Source organism: Aegilops tauschii, chromosome 7, assembly GCF_002575655.3.
Source record: "Aegilops tauschii subsp. strangulata cultivar AL8/78 chromosome 7, Aet v6.0, whole genome shotgun sequence".
Classification (NCBI taxonomy): domain Eukaryota; kingdom Viridiplantae; phylum Streptophyta; class Magnoliopsida; order Poales; family Poaceae; genus Aegilops; species Aegilops tauschii.
In genome coordinates, this window is record NC_053041.3 from 579,518,051 (window position 1) to 579,541,258 (window position 23,208).

Here is a 23,208-nt window from a genome sequence, read left to right on the forward strand (position 1 = left end):
TCACCTACAGCGGGGGATGGCGGTCGCCACAACCGCTTCTGGGCGCTGGCGGCGGAGGACTCGGAGGAGGAGGCCGATGGCGGGGAGCTGGATCCGGAGCGGGGCCTGTGCGCGGTGCCTGCAGGGCCGTCGATTGGAGATTTCGTGGCCTTTGCGGTGAAGAAGAGCGGTGTGGCTTCGGGCTCAGGGCGTGGGAGGCGCTTCGCGCCGGGCGACCGTGGCTCCAGATCCATGGCCTCACGCATCTGGCTGCCGTCGAGGTCGTGCAGCTCAGGCCCGGGTGCTGGCGGTTCGTCGGGGGCGGCGACGCTTATTAGAGCCAAGGCGGCGGCGAGCCTGATGGTGGCGCAGACGGAGTTGTCCAGGGAGGACTGGCCGTGCCTGCCGGCGCCCCCTGTGGTGGCGGCGGCGGAGGCGGCGGGGGCGCCGTGCGGTCCGGAGACGATGCGCTCGGCACCGTGCCCTAGGGTTGGGCCGGATGGGCCGACTGTGGGGGCCCTTCCTGGGCTGACGTCGGGTGTGGGGCTGGCTGAGGGTTCTGGGCCTGGGCTGGGGGGACAGTCTGGGTCCTTTTCTGACCCTCCAATGGGACTGGGCCTGGAGACGGCCTCGGACTCGCAGCCTCAAATGCCCCATCGACCCAACGCGCCTCGGCCCGTCACTCGCCCGATCACTGGCTATAAGTGGGTGAGGAGGGGTTGCCTGGATCCCCTTTTAGGGTTTCCAGCCACCACTCGCGAGGTGCGGCGCCTCGCTCACTCCGCCCGCACGATCAAGATCTGAACCCCTCCTCCAATCTTTCACGGCGGTGGTGATGGGAGATCGGCGTGCGGACAAGAGACCGATGGAGGTGTCAGATCCGGAGGCGGAACGGCGCAGGGAGCGGGAGCTGCGCGACAAGGCGAAGCGCGTGATGCGCGAGCGTTCGGGTGGCCGCGAGGCCAGAGAAGAACGTGGCGGATCTCGCGACCATGGCGGGCGTGAGGGGGATTGGGGTCCTCCTCCCCCGTGGTGTGTCCAGCAGCAGGAGCGCAAGAAGAAAAAGAAGGTTCAGCAGCGGCGACGCGAGCTGGAGAGGAAGCATGAGACTCATCCCAACTGTGGTGGGGGCCACGGGGACCGAATGGCCAAGAAGCCGCGTGCAGATCCACTGGCGGTGGCGCTGCCCTCTGCATCTAAGGGCACGGCGGAGGAACCCATCCCAGTGGAGGAGGCACCAGACGTGGAGTGCTTCAAGTGCGGGCGCCTCGGCCACTTCCAGTCCAAGTGCAAGTTCTTGCCCCTCTGTGTGCTCTGCAAGGAAGAAGGGCACGCGTCCGCTCACTGTCCGACGAGGGGCCGGCAGCTTCACCTTCAAATCATGGGAAGTGCCATATCTGGGGAAGGATTTTTTTGCCTAGAGTTCGAGGACGTGGACGAGACCGAAGCCCCCATCGATGCTCGCATCAAGAACGCTGCCATCCTATCTGCGGAGCCGGGGAAGCTTAATCTGCGGATTCTCAAACAAGAACTCAAGCACATGGCGACAGGAGATTGGGATTGGCAGGTAACACAAGTGGGCGATGACGATTTCGTGGTGGTCTTTCCTTCTGCAGATCTGTTACATATGGCGAAGTCAAGTGGTAAGTTGTTTTTGTCCATCAATGACATTACTGCGCGTGTGCGCGACATGCTACACGAGGAGGTCCAGCCCATGGTGATGCCGGAGACTTGGGTGCGGCTCCATGGCATTCCAAAGAAGCATAGGCGTGAAGACCGCATCAGGGAGGGGTTCCGGATGCTGGGCCGGCCAATCGTGGTCGATGAACTGTCTCGGATCAGGTTGGGGCCTGTTCGGATGAAGCTTGCTTGCAAAGCCCCGGAGAAGCTGAATGGTATCGTCGAGGTGTGGTTCAACCACGAGGGATATCAAATCAAGGTGGAGCGCGAGACCCTGCCCAAAAGGGGTGGTGAGCGGGCCGTGTTGGGAGCCGGCCCTTCCAATCCTCCTGTCAAGGACGCGAATCCGGGCACTCGGACGCTGGGCAATGACAAATATGGCAGGGCTGAACCAGGCATTGAGCCGCATGGGTGCGAGGGCGGCCCTAGTGGTGCGGCGAACCAGGACACCAAGATGCAAGACAGGGGAGAGGATCAAGACGACAGCATCCAGGATACATCCATCGACACGGAAACTTGGGATAAGCTGGGTGCGTTGTCCGCTGAGACTGGTGCCATGGGGGTGGCGACTCAGGACACCGCGGTGAGCGTGCCTCCGCTAGCCCGGTCGCTGGAGCTTTCCTTCAACGAGTTCGGGACCAACCTTGCCCCGACCCAGGTGGCGGCGACTTTGAGTGGCGCGAGCGGGGTCTCCTCGGCTGCCTCTCTTCCAGCCTCTTCCTCTCCAGTGGCCGTGGGGGCGGACTCTGGTTGCGTGGTGATCGAGGGTGCTGACCTTACGCCTGCTCCGCGTCGGGGCTCCAACAGCGGTGGCAGGCAACCTAAGAAAACGGCGGGGAGGAAACTGGCTAACAAGCAGGCGATGGTGGTGGCGGAGGTGGAGACTTCTGACCTTGGTGGTGAGTTGGGGGCGGCACTGGGGGTGACGGGAACTAACAACAAGGCCAGGCGCACCAAGGCAATCCCGGTGGTGCAGCGCGTTCCTAGCGTTCGTGCCAAGGCCAAGCTCGGTGATCTCTCTTCCTTGGAGAGCGCCAAACTCCGCATCGCCGACAAGAACATGGACGCCGCAGGTAACCCCTTGCCATCTTTCCGCATTCTAAATGCCTTCTCGGATGAGCACCTGGTGAGCATTTTAGACGACTGCGGTGTGGAGACCCGAGGGTCTCAGTCCGATATTATATCACTCATGCATGCTAGGGAAGAGGCGCAGGCTGCGCTGGCGGCCGCCGCCGTGCTCTGCGCTAACAACAACGAGTTAGCCATTGTGCCAGTAGAGGCTGGTGACGAGAGAGTGCCCAATGAGGTGACACAAGCTAGGGAAGCTGGTGTCCTTCCTTCTAATGGCCGAGTGACGGCTAGGAAGAGAGTGGCGAAGGCGGTGACCTCTCGGGGTGTGCGCCTACGTAACAGGGTGATTTAGATGAGGGACATGTTCTGGAATATCTGTGGCTGTGGCCACGGTGGTCGGCACACGCAACTTAAAGAATACATGGCCAAAGAACGTATTGACGTGGTAGCGCTACAAGAGACGATTAAAACTGATTTTACCTTCAGAGAATTGCTTGCTTATGACCCCCTACAACGTTTTGATTGGCATTGGGTTCCCTCTGTCGGTCATTCCGGTGGCATTCTGTTGGGTTGTAATAAGGATGTATGTGATGTTCTGCATTGGGATGTTGGTGTTTTCCTTTTATCCGCTACTATTAAACATCGTGTATCTGGTTTGTCGTGGGTGGTCGTCTGTGTTTATGGTCCCGCCGACCACTCCAGATCGCCGGCTTTTCTGCTAGAACTAACCAACCTGGTTGGGGCCAAAAGGGCAATCAACCTCCCTGTGGTGGTAGGGGGTGATTTTAACCTGATTCGCTCGGGGGCGGATAAGAATAATGCTAATATTGATTGGACGAGGGTGTCCTTATTCAATAATTCCATTGCGGCAGCAGCATTGCGGGAAGCAGCACGGACTGGTGCCAGATATACCTGGACTAACAAACAAACGCAGCCAGTCCGTAGCGTGCTGGATAGGGTCTTTTTTACGCCTGAGTGGGAGGTGCTGTTTCCCATGTGCTCTCTCGTGGCGGAGACGCGCATTGGATCAGACCATGTTCCGCTGATATTTTCCTCAGGGGAGGATCTCATCCGTCGTAGCCCTAGGTTCTACTTCGAAACGGCTTGGTTCGAAGCGGAGGGATTTGCCCAGATGGTGGTAGAGCGTTGGGGTGAGATTTGTTCTCATCTGGGGCCCCAACGCGGGCCAGCAGAGAGCTGGAACGCGGCTGCCGGCAAGCTTCGTGCCTTCCTTCGCGGGTGGGGCGCTAACCACGGTAGAGAGTCCAAGAAAGAGCGCACGCGCATTGTAGAGACAATTGCGCTGTTAGATGCGGAGGCAGATCGCCGCCCCTTCTCGGAGGCCGAGTGGGCGCATAGGTACGCATTAGAAAATCAAGTAACGTCGATTTTGCGCGCGGAAGAGGAATATTGGCGACGCAGGGGCGGAGTCAAATGGGTCACGAAAGGAGACGCAAACACAGGATATTTCCATGCCTACGCGAACGGGCGGAAAAGGAAGTGCACCATTCTGCGTCTCCAAACAGACCACGGTATCCTGTTGGCGCAGGAACAAATTGTGGCTCATATCTACGAGTTTTTCATAGGTCTTTTGGGGACGGCCGTTGAAAAACCATTACGCTTGCGCGGTGATCTGTGGGATACCGCGGAACGTGTCTCGCAGGAGGAGAACGATAGGCTAGCCCTTGCTTTCCTACCTGAGGAAATAGACCAGGCCTTACACGGCATGAAAACGAGCACGGCGCCTGGGCCGGACGGATGGCCTGTCGAGTTCTTTAAGAAGTTTTGGTCCTGCCTTAAACACTTGTTTTATGATATTGTCAACGGCTTCGCTTTAGGCACGGTGGACCTATCCCGTTTGAACTATGGAGCCATTAGCCTTATACCTAAGGTGAAAGGGGCGCATAACATTAAGCTTTTTAGACCCATTACCTTGATCAACGTCCCGTTCAAAATCTGTGCGAAAGCTTATGCCTTGCGCTTGGCTCAGGTCGCTCAACGAGTTATTAGCTCTAGTCAAACGGGTTTCCTCAAACACCGCAACATCCTCGAAGGACCAATTGCGTTACAAGAGATCGTTCACGAGTTGAAACGGACCAAGGCACAGGGAGTGCTGCTTAAATTAGACTTCGAGAAAGCGTACGATTGCGTTAACTGGGAGTTCGTGCGAGAGGTCTTCCTCAAAAAGGGTTTTGAGGCAGGATTCGTACATCGCATCATGCACCTCGTGTGTAGTGGGCACACGGCGGTCAATATCAATGGCACAATGGGCAAGTTCTTCCGTAACAAACGTGGTCTCCGTCAGGGAGACCCAAGCTCGAAGCTCATTTTTAACTTTGTTGCGGATGCCCTGGCGGCCATGATTAATAAAGCAAGGGCAGCGGGGCACATTAAAGGGCTGGTAGCCCACCTTATTCCATGTGGGGTCACGCATCTGCAATACGCAGATGATACGATGCTCTTATTCGAACCCGACGACCATAGCATAGCTACCATCAAGTTACTACTACTTGCGTTCGAGATTTTATCGGGGCTTAAGATCAACTTTCTGAAGAGCGAAGTGATCACCATTGGGATGGATGATCTAGCTAGCACTCGGATTGCGAATCTACTTAATTGCAAGCTAGGGAGCTTCCCGATTAAATATTTGGGCCTCCCGATCTCGACCAAGAAACTTACCATAGCGGAATGGGAACCGCTGTATGGGAAAGTCGCTAACAGAGTGAGCCCTTGGAGGGGCAGGTTTATGTCCTCAGCGGCGAGGCTCATCCTCACCAACTCGAGCTTATCTTCCCTTCCTATATTCACAATGGGAATGTTCCTACTTGCGAATGGGGTTCACGCTAGACTCGATACTCCGTGTTCCCGGTTCTTTTGGGAAGGAGCTGGGACCAAGCGCAAGTACCACTTAGTGAAATGGGCAGCGGTGTGTAGGCCAAAAAAATTTGGCGGCCTAGGTATTACGAACTCTAAACTCATGAACGTGGCCCTGCTTACTAAGTGGTGGTGGCGCCTCACCCAAAACGAGTCGGGACTCTGGGCAGACATCCTCCGGGCTAAATATTTCCCGGAGGGGAATTTGTTCAAGGCTAAAAGCAACGGTTCGGTCTTTTGGAACGGGATCCAAGCGGTCCGACCGGCTTTTACAGTGGGTGCGCAGTTCCGGGTAAACGATGGCAAGTCCACACGCTTCTGGCTCGACCATTGGTGGGGTCAGGAACCGTTATGGCAATCACACCCGGAACTGTACCAATTGGCAACGGACACCAACATTATGGTGGCCGATGCTATGCGCGTCCAACCTCCAGCCATTTCTTTCATTAGGACTCTAGAGACTACGGAGGCCGCTAGCTGGGACGCTTTGTCGGCTAACTTGGGAGGGCTGACTCGTAGTAATGGGGCGGATACGTTCACGTGGAAGTTGACCGCCTCAAATAGATTTACGGTCAAGTCCCTATACGACAAGCTCTCCGAGGGTACTACGCTAGATATAGCTAGGGGGCTATGGAAGGCTGGCATTCCTCTCAAAATCAAGATTTTCCTATGGCAAATGTTTCGCAACCGCTTACCTACGTCGGATAACGTTGCCAAACGAAATGGGCCGGCGGACGGAACGTGCACCACTTGCGGTTTAGGGGAAAACGCGAACCATGTGTTCTTTGGCTGTGTGCTCGCTAGATTTGCGTGGAGTGCAGTTAGAGACGCCTTCAAACAAAATTGGAATCCACAGTCTAGTCACGACGTGCTGTCTATCTTAACGTCGCAAAGAGGGGCCAATGCTAGGATTGTTTGGAGATGCGTTGGGGCGCTACTTTGGTCTCTCTGGACGGTTCGGAACAAAATTACGATTGAACACAAGTTCCCGGCCCACCCCGCTGATATTATCTTCAAATGTCATATTTTCCTTCAGGTATGGGCACCGCTGGGGAAGAAGTGTGACGTCGAACGCATGAACGAGACTATGGAGATGATCAAGACGACCATGGTGAAGGCTCGGCAAGGGATGATGGCTGCATCATGAGACATCTTCTTTTAGCTAGGTTTTGCCTTGATGCTCCGCTTTTGCGCTATTGAACTTGTGGCTGCGATCTTCTTAGCTTTATCCTGAGCCATGAGCTTATTGACTGTTTTTATTTGGTTTGTAAGACTTTATCTGTGTGGATTCTCCCTAGTGGCTTTATTAAGTTAAAGCCGGACGCTCCCAGCGTCTATGTTCCAAAAAAACAAGTCTGTGCTGCATTCAGTCCTAGTTTCTCTCATTTTTCTACACTCTCATTTGACTCCTGGTATTTGTTATTTTTTGTTTCCGTTTTATTTTATTTTTTCTATTCATTATTTATTTTAAATTGTGAAATATTTTAAATTCATGATTTTTGTTTTTGTTTTTATTTATATTTTCTATTTTCACATTTTCCATTTTTATGTTTTATTTTATTATTTATTTATTCGTTTATAATTCATGAACTTGTTTTCACTCTGTCATTTGTTTGCTTTAAATATTGTGCAAATCTTGATTGCGGGTTATTTTGTCACGCGCGCTCTGTGTCGCGTCGTGTGTTTTGTGTCTACTTGTTGATCTATTCGTGCATGTATCTTTTGTTGAGCGTTTTTGTGACGCGATTTGAGGTGCCGTTTCGAATTGGTTTGCTAATTATTATGTAAATGAGTTAACAATGTTCCATCTAACTCATATACCGTTAGATACACGTGCTTCTAAGTGCTCATTGTCCTTGCGTCGTGTTTTCTGTTTGTCCCTCGTGAAGCAGTGAAACCCAATATGACAATTTTGAGTGAGTAGTTATTATGTTTTGTGTATTGATTTTTTGTGGGCTTAGCTTTTTTTGGAGGGACACGTGTCTTTTTATTCCTTGTTATCTTTTATTTTGGTTTGACCGTGTAGCTAGAGAGGAGTGTAACTAGTTTTTTCGTTTTCATATTTGCTAAATCTAATCTAGATAAGTTTTAGCTCATCTAAGTCTATAATTAATTGACTGATTTGTTTTATTTAATGTTTGCACAAACTCGATCATGCACACTCATCTCAGCTTGTTCTTTTTTGTCGCGCGTCCTCTTGTCCCGTTTGTTTTGTGTCGTCATGTTCTCACATTTATTTTCACATTGGCCTATATGTGTTGTCGTTTTGGGGGCTCAACTATGAAGCTTATCCCCCATCTTCTCACTGACCGATCTTTGACCCTGGTTATTTTGCATGTGTTTTATTTTTCATCCCAGTTATAGGTCCACCCTTGACATACAACTAGCATGTAGTTTGTTTCATCCTAGTTACAAATCGACCATTGACTCGCAATTGGGCTCGTATTTTCGTATGTTGTCTCAGGTGCAAGTCCACCATCGACTCGCAATTGGAGCATGTGTTTTTGTTTTTCATCCCAGTTGCAAGTCCACCATTGACACGCAAGTGGGCATGTAGTTTGTATCATCCTAGTTGCAAGTTGACTCTTGACTCGCAACTAGGCTCGTAGTTTCCTAGTTGTCCTAGGTGCAAGTCCACCCCGACTCACTACTAGGCTCGTAATTGTCAGACTTGCAAGCCCACCCTTGACCCGCAACTGGAGCATGTGTTTTGTTTTTCATCCCAGTTGCAATTCCACCCTTAACTCGCAACTGGGCCCATAGCTTGTTTCATCCCAGTTGCAAGTCGACCTTGACTCGTAACTGACTTGTAGTTTCATAGTTGTCCCAGGTGCAAGTCCCTCTCGACTCAAAACTAGGCTCGTAGTTGTCCAAGTTGCAAGCTCACCCTCTACTCACAACTAGAGCATGTGTTTTGTTTTTCATCCCAGTTGCAAGTCTACCTTTTCATTGGAACAAGCTCATAGCTTGTTTCATCCCAGTTGCAAGTCGACCCTTAACTCGCAACTGGGCTCGTAGTTTCGTAGTTGTCCCAGTTGCAAGTCCACCATTGACTCGCAATTGGGCTCGTAGTTGTCTGAGGTGCAAGCCCATCCTCCGAGTTGCAAGCCCACCTTTGACCCCGCAACTGGGCCTGTGTTTTGTCTTTCATCTCATTTGCAAGTCCACCATTGACTCGCAATTGGGAGTGCACTTGTTTCATCCCAGTTGCAAGTCGACCCTTGTCTCGCAACTGGGCTTGTAATTTTGTAGTTGTCCTAGTTGCAAGTTCAACTTGGACTCGTAATTGGGCTCATAGTTCTCCCAGTTGCAAGCTCACCCTCGACTTGCAACTAGGCACCTGTTTTGTTTTTCATCCCAGTTGCAAGTCAACCCTAGACTTGCAACTGGGACCGTAGTTTGTTTCATCATAGTTGCAAGTTGACCCTTGACTCACAACTAAGTCATTTTTTCGCAGTTGTCTTAATTGCAAGTCCACCCTCGATTCGCAACTGGTCCCATAGTTTGTTGATGTCCCGGTTGCAAGTCTACCCTCGACTCGCAACTGGGATGTGTTTTGTTTTTCATCTCAGTTGCAAGTCCAGCCTCAACTTGTAACATGTATCGTAGTTTTATATACTTGTCTCAGTTACAAGTGCACCCTCGACTCGCAACTAGGTTTGTAGTTTTTTTATCCCAGTTGCAAGCCCATCCTTGACTCGCAACTGGGCCTGTGGTTTTGTCTTTCATCCTAGTTGCAAGTCCATCCTTGAACTCGCAACTAGGACCGTAGTTTGTTTTATCCCAGTTGCAAGTCGACCCTTCGCTCGCAACTGGTCTCATAGTTTGTAGTTGTCCCAGCTGTAAGTCCATCCTCAACTCGTAACTCAGCTCGTAGTTCTCCTAGTTGCAAGCCCACCCTTTCACTCGCAACAAGGCTTGTGCTTTATTTTTTAACACACAACTTGCCTCGACCTCTAGTTCCATGTCCAACCCCAACATGTAAACCCTCCTGACCTAGTTGCATTTCCAAGCCAAACATGCAACTCATGCATGACATAGTTGCATGTCTAATCTCGGCACGCAACTCGTTTCGAACCCAGTACCCCTACATAGTTGTATTTTTTCAAGTACATGTTTACTTTTGTAATACACACTGTATATCTTTCTGTATACACGGGAACATTTTTTTTAACAAACATTGAACATTTTTTAAAAATGCATGATGAACATATATCTTGAACATTTTTTGAATTAACAACTATTTTTTCCGATTCACTAATATTTTTTATACATGTGGTGAACATTCATAAATACACGATGACATTTTCCAAACATGAAGTGAACAGTTTCGAATACACTATAACCATTTTCGTGAATAATTTCTAAATGTGCGGCATTATTTTCTTTCAAATATGCAAACTAATATCCTTAGAAACATGTCGTGAATTTTTTCAACGAATGGTTTTTTTATACCCGGTGAACACTTTGTAAATACATGATGAATAAATTTTTAATACACGGTGACATGTTTTTAAATACTTGAAGACCATTTTTTTAAGTTCGAACCTATTCTTTTAATTTACCTGTGTATAATACTTTTCCTTAATTTTAGCCATCTAACATTTCTTAAACAATTTGTTTAATATATTTTTCAGAAATATTAAACAAGCTGAGGCACAAGACCGGGCATGGCCTGTGCGCCCAAGGCTTCCTACTAGCGAAATGAAAAAAAAACGAAAAAAACCTCACCCGAAGTCGGAATACGGTGCATGTCCCTCTGTCATCCCGTGCATATCCTCTCCTTTTTTGTTAAGAATATATGTTTGTTTTTTTTTGCCGGGGAATATACGTGTGTTCTCCTACCGCATGCTCTCGTTCCACATAACACATTCAGCCTAGCAATAAAGTACGTACATACAAAGGCTTATACGTAAAATAGTTGTGGCCTATTTGTTCACAAAATTACAAAGAAAGAACAAACAAAAGCGCGTCTTGGAGCGCCACACAATGCACCCCATGCCAGCCCATCTTACCGAGCCCAACAACGCACAACCCCAACCCACAGTAAAACAATATGGGCAAAGCGGGCAGCCAACAAACGGGATGATGTCAGCCTGACATCAGCTGAATGAGACATAACTATATCTCATTCAGCTGAGCTCCAGGCGCTCCCTTAATCTTATGTACGAATGTGACAAGCTTTAAATGGACCTTAGTCCAAGTGTGTGGAAATAATTGAGATATATTTTTAAATAGTGTTAGCTTTTGATTTGCCGATGTGCGATGGATGATGGACAAATTATTCTGTGAGGTACTGTGGTTGTCAAGTTGCATCATGGAGTCATGAATTTGGGCCATGGATTGGTGAGTGAAGAAGACAAAAACCCTCCTTATCCACTTTTGGATAGCCTAGCAGAGACTTTGTAAAGTTTAATTTCTTCGCCCTGCAAAAGAAAAAAAAGTTGAATTTCTCCGGCAGATGGCGTGGTGCTCCAGTACATACACATAGAAAAAAAAGGTAGAGTAATAAAAGGTGGCGATTGTTAATTATAAAGTTTAAATTATATGGAAATCCAAAAGGAAATAAATGGTTAATTGGAGCCATATACATTCAGCAATGTTATATAGTGACCATAACTGGTTTAACATAATTTTTACAACATAAAAATTTCTCCTAACTCTTCCAAGAATACAATTCCTTGACCGATTAGAGTTGGTGGCTTGAACCGGGACCACAGGCTGCCCTTTAGTCCCGGTTCATACCACGAACCGGGACCAATGAGGTGCCTATATATACCCTTCGCCCGCGAGCAGAGCACTCCAGTGCTCTGTTTTTCTCTGGCCGGCGAGGGGAGGGCTTTGTGGTGCTCTACCTCACCTCCTATGCACATGAGGTGTTCGATGAAATGCCCGAGCCACACTAGTTAAGCTTTCTCGTCTCGAAGCTCGACCTCAAAGCTCCATTTTCCTCGAGATTTGTCTAGGTTTAGCGGCCCGTCACGTCCCATTCCCGTCCTCACCGCCGTCGATCGCCCGCGCCGATCTCGTCTCCGGCACCACCGTGGTGAGCCTCTTGTTCTTATCTTCTTTCTGAAAAAAATATTCTTACTTTAGATAGATACTTGTCTAACTTTCTTACTATTTTATTGCTTGTTATTATATAGTGCGATGGTTTTGGTATCCGCCCCCGTCGGCCCTCGTCCTGTCTGTGATTCGGATGTGGTATATATTATCTATATAACTATTGGTTCATTTATTGTTTATGAAAATTATGCCGACCAACGTGACATAGATTTTATTTATCTAGGAGGTATGTGAACCGGAAATTCCAACCGACCCTATTGTCGAGAGGTTAAATTTAGTTGAAGAAGAAAACAATTTCTTGAAGGAAAAAATAAAAAAATTGAGGAGGAGAAGATGATATTGGAGTTGCATGTTGCGGATGTCGTCGATGATCACAAGATCAAGATGGATGCAATGCGCTTGAAGATTAAAAAGATTAAAAAATATGCCATTCATACCGAGGCTTGGTATCATTATGCCGTTGGATCAATTGTTACCTTGGTTGCGATTATGATCGCATTTGTTTTCGCATTGAAATGTTTTACATAGTTTCAATGTATGGTTTAATTAATTAGATGCTCTGGAGAGCTATATGTTGTTAGATGAGAACTATGTATGTACTTTGGTTTTAATGTGATGATGAATTTCTATTAATTTGGTCACTTAATTATCTATTCATGATGTTCTGTAATGGATTTTGACACACTTAATTATATATAACGCACGCAGATGAACCGGCAATGGATGTACGGTGACAGACACACCTCCGAGTACATTAAGGGCGTGCATGATTTTCTCGAAGTGGCTGAGGCAAACAAGCAGAATGGTTTTATGTGTTGTCCATGCCCTAAATGTGGGAATACGAAGTCTTACTCTGACCGGAAAACCCTTCACACCCACCTGCTTTACAAGGGTTTCATGCCACACTATAATGTTTGGACGAGGCACGGAGAAATAGGGGTTATGATGGAAGACGGCGAAGAAGAAGAGGACGATGACAACTATGTGCCCCCTGAATACGGTGATGCTGCAACGGGGGAAGCTGTTGAAGATCAAGAGGAACTAGACGATTTGCCCAATGATGCTGCAACGGGGGAAGCTGCTGAAGATCAAGAGGAATCAGTGCCCGATGATGATGATCTCCGCCGGGTCATTGTCGATGCAAGGACGCAATGCGAAAGTCAAAAGGAGAAGCTGAAATTCGATCGCATGTTAGAGGATCACAAAAAGGGGTTGTACCCCAATTGCGAAGATGGCAACACAAAGCTCGGTACCGTACTGGAATTGCTGCAGTGGAAGGCAGAGAATGCTGTGCCTGACAAAGGATTTGAGAAGCTATTGAAAATATTGAAGAAGAAGCTTCCAAAGGATAACGAATTGCCCGACAGTACATACGCAGCAAAGAAGGTCGTATGCCCTTTAGGATTGGAGGTGCAGAAGATACATGCATGCCCTAATGACTGCATCCTCTACCGCAGTGCGTACAAGGATCTGAACGCATGCCCGGTATGCGGTGCATTGCGGTATAAGATCAGACGAGATGACCCTGGTGATGTTAACGGCGAGCCCCCCAGGAAGAGGGTTCCTGCGAAGGTGATGTGGTATGCTCCTATAATACCATGGTTGAAACATCTGTTCAGAAATGAAGAGCATGCCAAGTTGGTGCGATGGCACAGTGAGGACCGTAAGAAAGACGGGAAGTTGAGAGCACCCGCTAACGGGTCGCAGTGGAGAAAAATCGAGAGAAAGTACTGGGCTGAGTTTGCGGGTGACCCAAGGAACGTATGGTTTGCTTTAAGCGTGGATGGCATTAATCCTTTCGGGGAGCAGAGCAGCAATCACAGCACCTGGCCCGTGACTCTATGTATGTATAACCTTCCTCCTTGGATGTGCATGAAGCGGAAGTTCATTATGATGCCAGTTCTCATCCAAGGCCCTAAGCAACCCGGCAACGACATTGATGTGTACCTAAGGCCATTAGTTGAAGAACTTTTATAGCCGTGGAATGGAAACGGTGTACGTGTGTGGGATGAGCACAAACACGAGGAATTTAACCTGCACGCGTTGTTGTTTGTAACCATCAACGATTGGCCCGCTCTCAGTAACCTTTCAGGACAGACAAACAAGGGATACCACGCATGCACGCACTGTTTAGCTGACACCGAAAGTATATACCTGGACAAATGCAGGAAGAATGTGTACCTGGGCCATCGATTTGTTCCGACCAACCATCAATGTCGAAAAAAGGCAAGCATTTCAAAGGCGAGGCAGATCACCGGAAGAAGCCCGCCATGCGTACCGGTGATCACGTACTTGCTATGGTCAATGATTTACACGTAATCTTTGGAAAGGGTCCCGGTGGACTAGCTATTCCGAATGACGCCGAGGGACGCACACCCATGTGGAAGAAGAAATCTATATTTTGGGACCTACCCTACTGGAAAGACCTAGAGGTCCGCTCTTCAATCGACATGATGCACGTGATGAAGAACCTTTGCGTGAACCTTCTAGGCTTCTTGGGCGTGTATGGGAAGACAAAAGATACAGCTGAGGCACGGGAGGACCTGCAACATTTGCACTAAAAAGACGGCATGCCTCCAAAGCAGTATGAAGGTCCTGCTAGCTACGCTCTTACCAAAGAAGAGCAGAAAATCTTCTTTGAATGCCTGCTCAGTATGAAGGCCCCGACTGGCTTCTCGCCGAATATAAAGGGAATAATAAATATGCCAGAGAAAAAGTTCCAGAACCTAAGGTCTCATGACGCAACTGCTTCTGGTTGCATTGAGGGGGCTTCTATCGGAAAACGTCCGATTAGCCATTGTGAAGCTATGTGCATTCCTCAATGCAATCTCTGAGAAGGTGATCGATCCAGAAATCATACCAAGGCTAAGGAGTGATGTGGCGCAATGTCTTGTCAGTTTCGAGCTGGTGTTCCCACCATCCTTCTTCAATATCATGACGCACGTCCTAGTTCAACTAGTCGACGAGATTGTCATTCTGGGGCCCGTATTTCTACACAATATGTTCCCCTTTGAGAGGTTCGTGGGAGTCCTAAAGAAATATGTCCGTAACCGCGCTAGGCCAGAAGGAAGCATCTCCATGGGCCATCAAACAGAGGATGTCATTGGGTTTTGTGTTGACTTCATTCCTGGCCTTAAGAAGATAGGTCTCCCTAAATTGCGGTATGAGAGAAGACTGACTGGAAAAGGCACGCTAGGAGCGGACTCAATAATATGCAGGGACGGGCATTCTTGGTCTCAAGCAGACTACACAGTTCTACAGAACTCTACGTTGGTGACCCCGTATGTCAATGAACACAAGAACAGTCTGCGCTCCAAACACCCGGAGCAGTGCGACGACTGGATTACATGTGAACACATCAGGACTTTCAGCAGTTGGTTGGAAACACGTCTCAGAGGTGACAACACTGTTTGTGATGAGTTGTACTCGTTGTCCAGGGGACCATCTTTGACTGTATTGACTTACAAAGGAGATGAGATAAATGGGAATACATTTTACACGATCGCCCAAGATCAAAAGAGCATCAACCAAAACAGCGGTGTCCGCTTTGATGCAGCAACCGAGAGGGGAAAGGACACATATTATGGTTACATAATGGACATATGGGAACTTGACTACGGACATGATTTTAAGGTCCCTTTGTTTAAGTGCAAATGGGTCAATCTGTCAGGAGGCGGGGTACAGGTAGACCCACAGTACGGAATGACAACAGTGGATCTGAAAAATCTTGGGTACACTGACGAACCGTTCGTCCTAGCCAATGATGTGGCACAGGTTATCTATGTGAAGGACATGTCTACCAAACCGAGAAAAAGAAAAGATAAGGAAGCGAATACATCATACGATGAGCCAAAGTGCCACATAGTTCTTTCAGGAAAAAGGGACATCGTGGGAGTGGAGGGCAAGACAGACATGTCTGAAGATTATGAAACGTTTCATGAAATTCCTCCCTTCAAAGTCAAGGCTGACCCAAGCATCCTGATAAACGATGAAGATTATCCATGGTTACGACGCAATAAGCAAATGACACAAGCGAAGAAAAAGTGAAGACTTTCTCCCGCAACTATTATGATGATACCATGCCAACTTTGTAACAGACGAGTATGATACCATTGTCCGTTTTGTATAGGAAGTGCATCCAGTTTTTGCCGTAACCCTCTCAACTTTCTTGCACATGCTATGTGGATGAAATGATGATACCATGCCAACTTTCAACCTTTTCAGAGTTCATTTGAAATGCTTTTCAATTTTAGGGTCTTATAGCTCAAAATAATCAGTAAATGCATGAAAAAGGTGCATGAAAAATAACAAATAAAATAATTAAGTAATTAGAAACAAAATAATATAAACTTTAATAAAATATATAAGTAGAAACAAAATAAAATAAACTTTAATAACATAAATAATATTTATGAAACTAAAATTATCAAAGTATTTTCTGTTCAAAACATTATAAGCAACCTCTAGGATTATTGAAACTAAAATTATATAAAATTGATGCAACTAAAATTATCGAAGTATTTTCTGTTCAAAATCATTGAAAGCAAAAAAAAATTCATAAAGAACTTTTTTTGTTAGAAACTTTAATAGCAAAAAGAATTATCATAAAGTAAAATAAAAAAGTAATTATAAACAAAATAAAATAAAATAAATAAGTTTTTTTGTAAGTAGAAACAAAACAAAATAAATAAAGCAAAAAAGAAAACAAAAAACAGGCAAAAAATAAAAAAATATGCCACCTACTGGACCACCACGGCCTGAATACGACTAGAAACCCATCGATGGGCCAGGATTCAGGCCCGCAGAAGGCCCAGTAGGCCCATCAGGCATAGCAGTGACAATTAGGCCCGTAAGCCTGCAATGGAGAATAGCTCGAGAGGGGAGCGGCAGTGGGGCTTATAAACCACTTCGCGCCCCTCTCAACTAGCGAGGTGGGACTAAACTTTCGACGCGGGCGCAGCAGCACAAGGCCTTTGGTCCCGGTTGGTGGCACCAACCGATACTAAAGGGGTGCATTGGTACCGGTTCGTGGCACTAACCGGTACCAATGCCCCCCCAATAGTCCCGGTTGGTGCCACCAACTGGGACCAAAGGCCGCCGCTTCCCGCCCTTTGGGCTGCTGAAAAGAGGCCTTTGGTCCCGGTTGGTGACACCAACCGGGACTAAAGGTGGCATTGGTACCGGTTTGTGCCACCAACCGGTACCAATGGGTTTGCTATATAAGCCAGCACTTGTGAAAATTTCGTCAGTTTTTCGATCCCTTCGACGATGACGCCAGGCTGCCCGAGCTCGTCGTGCCTCTGTCGCGCCCCCGACCACGCCGCCGTCGCCCCTGCCCCCTGACCACGCTGCGCGCCCTCGCCGTGCCTCTGCCGCGCCCCCGACTCGCCCCGCCGTCGCCGTCGCCGTCGCACGCGTCCGTCGTCTCTGTCGCCCGCGCCCTCGCCGTCGTCGCGCCCTCGCCTGACGTCGTTGCCGCGCGCCCCCTACCCCGACGCGCGCCGCCCCTGCCCCGCCGCGCGCCGCTCCTGCCCCGACGCCGTCTCCGCACCACTCCCCGCGCCCCTGCTTGCCCCGATGCCGCCCGCCGCGCGCTCCTCCCTCTGTGAGCACCGCGCCTCTGCCGGCCCCGCCGCCGTTTTTCAATTGTAATGATGTTTTAAAAATACATATATGCAAAAGTTAGATTTTTAGAAAAGTTTTATCTATATATGTTCTCTGATTTAGTACATTTTAGGTTAGTTTAATTTTTAGAAAAGTTTTATATATTTAGGAAGAAGGAATAGAAGGAAGAAGAAGGAAGAAGAAAAAGTTTTATATATGCAAAAGTTACATTTTTAGAAAAGTTTTATATATCTAGCTAGGAAAGGAAGAAGAAGAAAAAGAATGAGAGGAAAAAGGAAAATAAGAAGAAGAAGAAAGGAGAAGAAGAGGAGAGGAAGAAGACGAGAAATAAATAAGAAGAAGAAAAAAGAAGAAGAAAAAATAGGAGAAGAAGAAAGGAATAGAGGAGAAGAAGAGAAAATAGATTTCCTATTTTCTCTTCTTCTCCTCTATTCCTTTCTTCATCTCCTCTTTTTTTTCTTCTTTTTTTTTTCTTCAATCTTCTCCTCTATTAATATCTTCTTCTCCTCTTTTTATTTCTTCTTCGTCTTCTTATTTTTTATCGGATATGTCGTTGTCGATATACCCCGTGTCCTGATAACTTCAACACGAGGGGGGGGGGGGTTCGACCTACCCCCTCCCCAATAAAATTATTTTCCCATGTATGTATGTCGTCGTTGTCGATATAACCCCCTCCCGGATAACTTCGACCGTGATAACCTATACCACGGGAGCACCCCCGGCCCTCTCGCTCGACCAAAACTCTCGAGGACACCAAAACCCTAGAAAAAACGATGTTGGTCTCCTACCCCCTCCCGCCGCGCCCCTACCCTTGAAGGGTTGCCGAGGCCACCCCAAACCCGGAATAAGCTAGGTCTACGTTTGCACTAATATATCCACATGCTGTCATGTTTGTGTAATAATTGCCATGTTGTAATATTTGCAGAAACAATGGAGCACAGACGAGACGAGGAAGCAGAAGAGGTGTTGGGGGACATAATCTTAGCCGGAGGTGATGTCTTGTCGTATCTTAATGACAATGATGGTCTGGAAGAACAGGGTGGAGAAGGAGGCTACGGTGATCGAAGAGTGGAGGAGGAAAGACATGATTATGATGGCTCCGGTGACCCAATGCTGGTGCAAGAAGGAGCCCGTGGTGACGGCTCCGGTGACCGAACAGAGTCCGGCCAGGTAAATATATTAGTTAAGCCTGTGCTGACTAGCTAATTGATGCATTCATTGTTTTGGTATGTACACATATTAATTAACTCTCGTCTTTCTTCTTTTTTCTAGCCCTCCGGATCGAGCACAACTTCGGTAAAGAGACGAGGCCCGAAGAGAAAGTTGCGCTCGGATGAAAGGTTTGAGATCACAGCAATCGCGCGCGACGGCCAACCAATTGAACCCATCCGGACAAAGGAAGCATTTGCTGCTCAGTGCGGGGTTCTTGTTAGGGACAAGATCCCGATCAGCATCCACCAATGGTATAAGCCTAAGAAGGGAGACCCTGAGGTGTCTTATGTCAATGATCTGCAGAAAGATGATCTTTGGACTGAGCTGAAGGCAAATTTCACCCTACTGCCATAGGAGGATCCGGAGAAGCCAGTTAAAGAGCAATTAATCAAGTCTCATGCTCTTAAGAAGATGGCAGACCTATTCAGGAGGTGGAAGAATGAGCTGAAAACGTTTGTCGACAAAGAAGAGACACCAGAATTCATCGACAAATATGAGAAGATCAGAGATCACTGGCCCGCATTTGTGGCCCACAAGACATCGGAAAAGAGTAAGAAGATGTCAGCGACAAACAAGAAAAATGCTGCGAAGAAGAAGCTTCACCATCGCACGGGGTCAGGTGGCTACCTCAAAGCCCGGCCTAAGTGGGCCAAGGCTGAGAATGATCTGCTTGATAAAGGGATCGAACCAGAGACAATGAACTGGCCAGACCGTTGCCGGACTTGGTTCTTCGGGGCTGGCGGAACCTTGGACCCTGTATCAGGGAAGTGCGTTTGGAGGGACGAGAAAATGATAATACCAGTCAAGAGGCTTCAGCACTATATCGATGCAGCGCAGGAAGGGACGTTCGTTCCAGACAGAGAGAACGACGAGCTCACAATGGCCCTCGGGAATCCTGAGCACCCTGGACGGACACGAGGCACGCCAGGCTCCATTCCGTGGAAGGCTGATTTTCCGAACACAGGCGGTTACAAATGCCAGGAGAGGAGGAAAAAAGTGGAGCAGACCCAAATTCAGAAGCTGCACGAAAGGGTTCAAGCGCTAGAGGAACGAGACGTAGCTCGCAGCAAGCGACCTGCCGAAACTACCCCCGAAGCTACCCCGCCATCTCAGTGGAGAAGCAGCGTGGCTTCCACCGAGCTGCTTCAGCCGGAGCTTGTCTTGACGGCTCCTGCTAGCTACCCCGTGGATGCTATCACGGAGTCTCAACATTGCCACCTTATGACGCAATGGGAGAACTTCAAAGTCAAGGCGGCTGTCGGCTCTGTAAGACCTCCTGAACCCGGCGCAACTTTTCACTGTCGTCCGATTCCAGAAGGATATGCTAGGGTGACGGTGAACGAAATAACGGAGGGATTTGAGGACCTCCAGCTTGACCACCCTACCGGTGAAGGGGAGACTCGGCTGGGTTCTGCTCTGAAGACTCCATGCCTATGGCGGAAGGAGCTCATCAACCTTCCGAACTGGACGCCTCCGCCTCCTCCTCCTCCTCTGGCGAGTAAGGGCACTCCGCCTCCTCCTCCGCCTCCTCCTCCGGCGAGTGATCAGGGCACTCAGCCTCCTTCTCCGGCGCGTGGCGGCACTCGGCCTCCTTCTCCGCCTGCGCCGGCGCGCCCGAGCAGCCAACCTCCTCCTTCTCTGCCTCGTCAGCAAGGGCGGAAGAGACCCGCCGCCGCTCCAACTGCTCCGGCGCGTCGTAGTCCTTCTCCTCCGCCTCGTAAGCAAGAAAAGAAGACAGCCGCAACCGCTCCGTCTGCTCTGCCGGCGTCTAGCAGTACAGCCAGAGACGGGAGGCAATACAGATTCGGTCCTTCTCTGAAGACTCCAGAGAAGTTACCATACGAGAGGACCGAGGAGGAAACCACGAAGATCGTGCAAGCCGAAGTGATGAACTTCTTTGAAGGGGTGAAAGCAAAGAAACATCCACCTCCTGAGGAGAAGGTAGATCCGGTGAAAGCGAAGCGCACTCTGGTTGCCCTGACAAAACCACCAAAGTCTCCGCCGAAAGGCAACTATGACCGCATTATTGCAAAGACATTTGTCAAAGCGGAGCGGTCGGGAAGTACTGTCAGTGATCAAAGGTTAAAAGAACGACGAGCTTGGGAAAAAATTGCCCAGCTCGGCGAACAAGCGAACCAATCTTGCCCCCCGCTCAAGGTGTCTAGCGACATCGTCGCTAATGATCCGAGGATGGTGCCCGGTTATAGCAATCTTGGAGATTACCTGCCCGACGATGTACATTATGATCTCTTGGAGGTGGACGAACACAAATACCATTACGGGAAGCCTCTCGTCAAAGATGAAAGATCTCTAACAACGATGATGCGAAGATTACATGATTGATACATGAAAACCTGCAGAGAGTCTGGGGGGAGGAATACTTTGACGCTGAGAGTTAAAGAGGAGCATGACCTCGTTGGAATTGAACTATTGAATGTTCCATTTGAGGAGTTCTTCCAGTTTTTCAATCAAAAGGCCCTCGATAAATCAATGGTCACTTGCTACTGTCTGTAAGTAGTACTACTTCTGTCATTAAGTCTCTCTATATAGGTCAGCTCTTTCATTGCATTTATTTATAATTATCCTCACTATATTATGCAGATTGAAGATTGCCGAATTGAAGAAAAGACAAATCGGTGATATTGGGTTCATTTAACACAAATCTCATATATGCAACTGAGGTTAAATATCATGCCGAAAATACCGAGGCCAACTTGCTACGATCGTTGGTAATAAATGAAAACAAAGATATAATACTCTTTCCTTACAACTTCAAGTGAGTGTTACTGTCTTGTGCATATTCGGTTTCCCTTATTAGTCCAGGTTATAGTAATGTAATTGATGACTTATGCATGCGTGCGCAGGTTCCACTATATTCTCCTAGAGATTAAGCTTGAGCAGGGAGTAGTAACCGTCTTGACTCGAGACGAAAAGATCCCCAGGACTATGCGCACATGACTCAAATGCTCGAGAAGTAAGTTAAATCGATCATTATCCACCATATCAGCAACTTTGTTCATTTCCTGATATCAAGTAATTGTTTTCTTTGTCTGGCAGGGTTTGGAGAAAATTCACCAAAAAAGCTCCGGGACTGCCGAAGAAGCTGCAATTTAGACACCCGAAAGTAAGTACTATAGTAGCATGTTCCGCGCATCTCCTAGTGATTCAAGCGCTAGTTTCATCAATACCATTTAGCATGCTTGCTTATCAGTTTGATTGACCTCTATTTCTTGTAAAGTGGTTGTGGCAGGAACAAGGGAATGATTTCTGTGGATACTATGTTTGCGAGTCCATCCGCCACACGACCTGTGAGCGGGGCTACTCTGACGAACAATATGAAGTGCGTAAGCAATAATATTCACAATTTTATTTTATTACCATCATTTGTTTTGAGTTTCATTTATTCATATATATATATGTATTGACCCCCTTCTTCAAATTAGATCTTTCGGATGCGGGATGAACTCCTACCACCAGATCGTATGCGAGCAATTCAAGAGGAATTGGCGGCATTCTTCCTTGACCACGTGATCACTGAAAACGGAGAATACTATGTGGACCCTGTGTTCATATATAATTAGGAGATTATATTGTACGAGATAATTATTGTATATATGTAGCTGGTAGTGTCGGATAGATATACGAGAACTTGTTGTTCGACCAATCTCTCGGAGAAGGAGAGGTGGTCGATATCACTTCTCTCTGTATGCATATGTTCATGACGATCTTCAGTTTCCTTCATTTGCTTACTAGCTAGCGTGCCTAGTCCTCTCTATACGTATATAGTACGTAGCGTCGACCAAGCACGGAGATAAGAGAGGACACTTCTCTCTATTAATTAGCTAGCTAACACAATATATGAAACACCTAAATTAAACCCCCAAAACCCCCAACCCCCCCCCCCCCCCTTCAAAAAAAAGCAAAAACTCCAGCCCCTGAAATGCTGACGCGTGGATGCCTATTGGTCCCGGTTAATGCCACCAACAGGGAACAAAGGCCCTCCTGCCTGGGCTCGCCGCACCGGCCACATGGAGGCCCATCTATCCCGGTTTGTGTAAGAACCGGGACTAAAGGGCTAGGGCATTAGTAACGACCCTTTAGTCCCGGTTCAACAACCGGGACAAAAGGCCCTTACCAACCGGGACAGATGACCCTTTTTCTACTAGTGTACAAAAAATTGCCAAGCAATTGACAACCCTATTATTCTCACGAGGATACACTAAGGCCTTCCAATAATCGTCTGGTCTCTGTAATGACAAGTCCATATGCAATATCCTAGAGGTTGTTGCCTAGATTTCTCTTTCTAGTGACGGTGATGGACTTGCAAATACAACTATTTTCTCATCTTTCTAGATTTCTCCCAACTCTTCAAGGAATACAATTGTTTGGGCGTGTTGGTGGCGGTGGCACGGGGATTGGGGTTGACTTGCTACTCCTTTCTTCCTCCACATCATAGGGCAGGTTTGTCCATGACCAAAACTACAGTCGAGATGCATCTGGGACACTGGTTGAAAATGAGAGGATCGAGTGTGCACGGTTCGGTGACGGGCGGCCATCACTTCATAGGTAGCGCCCTCTACCTGGAGTTGCTCAGCTGCTGGGTATTGGAATTTCGGTCCCTCGACTCGCGTGCCTCCTCCTCCTCGCCTGGACAAATCCTCCACACTGGTGTTGTTTTTCCCATGATTCTCTCGCTCGCTT

The 23,208-nt window shown here is 48.1% G+C and overlaps 1 pseudogene; it reads left to right on the forward strand.

The window, feature by feature from the left end:
- Positions 1–23,208, forward strand: part of LOC120961856 (polyubiquitin-like) — a 387,099-nt pseudogene that overhangs the window by 31,131 nt on the left and 332,760 nt on the right.